Here is a 2,071-nt window from a genome sequence, read left to right as displayed (position 1 = left end):
GGTCTAACCGGATATTCAGATGTACTTAGAGAATCTGCAGATACGAAGCTAGGACATCTTTGGGTTTATCCATTTCAGACATCAGTTAGTTGATCGATACTTCGGCCATATATAAATGCTTATATCTCACTAGTCTTTGCATTCTCCTACCTCAATACAGTGCCTGGCACATGACAGATGCCCAAAACTACTTAACCATCAGCACTAGTGAGTGTTGCCCAGTGCTTTGTCATGGAGAGCAGCCAGAGAGCCACAGAGCAGCAAGCTGGCCTGTAGGGCTCAATTCTGACCAGGTCATGGAGACAGGTGCCTCTTCTCAGCCTGGGTTAGTGGGTCTGTTGCTTCTCCTCTATGCAGACTCACCACCGTCACACAACAAGAACCTGAAGTTTAAAACAGGCTTGCAGGCTGGCGCCACAGCTCACTGGGCTAATCCTCCGCCTGTGGCACCGGCACTCTGGGTTCTAGTCCCGGTTGGGGCGCCAGATTCTCTCCTGGTTGCTCCTCTTCCAGTCCAGCTCTCTGCTGTGGCCCGGGAAGGCAGTGGAGGATGGCCCAGGTCCCTGGGCCCTGCACCCGCATGGGAGACCAGGAGGAAGCACCTGGCTCCTGGGTTCGGATTGGCGCGGCCCGCCGACCATAGTAGCCATTTGGGGGGTGGGGTGAACCAACAGAAAAGGAAGACCTTTCTCTCTGTCTCTCTCTCTCACTAACTCTGCATGTCAAAAAAAAAAAAAAAAAAAAGCAGATTGTTCTTTAACTAGCTTGTTAGTTTTTGTGGACAAATTCTTTGCTGTTCTTCTGCTAAGCAGTGAAATGATTGTTTCTCTAACTGTGCCAGGGGTCAGTGGATTCTCCTACAGTATTCCAGCACCCTCGCTGGTGGAATGAGTCATGGCAGCTTATAACATCGGGGTCCCCATGTAGGCACCCCTGATGACACCCACACCCAGATGATGTCAAGGACCCAGTTCCTCAAGTGACCTGCTGGGTTACCAAGACAGCTGTGCTACCAGTCTCATGCTTTTCTTCCTCCAATCTGTCTCACACAGCACGCAAGACCGGGTTGCTGAAAATCACTCTGATCATGATCATGCATCTCTGTACCCAGGAACACTCCACACGGGGACCTTAAAACAACCAAACGAGAGAGTTGGACACTGCAGGGCAGTGAGGGGACATCCTTCAAGGGTCCTCTCCCTGCTGACATGCAGTGAGTCTCTGGACACAGGTCAGAACACAAGCCAAACCTGCAGGACAGGAAAGAACAGTTTTGAAAAACCACACTCTGCAATGCATTCCTGCCCTGTTTTTTCTCAAACGCGTTGGAGGGTCTTCCTGGGACCGTACCAGCTTGATGAATGCATCAATGGCAAAAACGCTACAGTATAGCAACTGATACTTCTCTCTGCAGTTACCTATTGATTCTCCCAGCAGCCGCCACCACTGACCCAGTTAGTGATCCAACTCTCTGGTGACGGAACACCTCACTGTTCTGCTTCCAGCCTATTGCAGACCAACACTTAGAATAAAATATACATTTTAATTGCATTTTTATAATAATGACTTAAAAATATAAGTGCACATTTTTAATTATTATATTCAACACATAAATAGACTCAAATCGTTTTACAAATTTCTGAAGATTTGACAGCAAATCTGTCAATTTCTTGGTTCGTCATATCTTAGAAGCAGTTAAGGACTAGCATGGGTTAGAGAATAATACTTTGAATAGCACTGATCTAAAAAGTGCTAAAACTCCATTAGACAAGTTCCCTTTCTCTTTCTGTCTCTGCTTCAGAACAAGCTGTACATACAAGAAGTGTAAGATACCTACTGTGTCCTTTAGAGGGGGAATAAGGATTTATCTATAAATCATCTGTGTTTTTATTAACATGAATCCAACTTTTGTATCACATGAATTCCGTTGACATTTATACATACAAACATGAGGATACCTCAGCAAGTTCATGGAAAATGAAACTAAAAAAAAATTATGGAGCTGGCACTGTGGCATAGCAGGTAAAGCCACTGCCTGCAGTGCTGGCATCCCATATGGGTGCCACTTCGA

The sequence above is a fragment of the Oryctolagus cuniculus genome, chromosome 4, assembly GCF_964237555.1.
Source record: "Oryctolagus cuniculus chromosome 4, mOryCun1.1, whole genome shotgun sequence".
NCBI lineage: Eukaryota > Metazoa > Chordata > Mammalia > Lagomorpha > Leporidae > Oryctolagus > Oryctolagus cuniculus.
The sequence above is the reverse complement of the archived record's forward strand: the minus strand, read 5'-3'. Positions refer to the sequence as shown.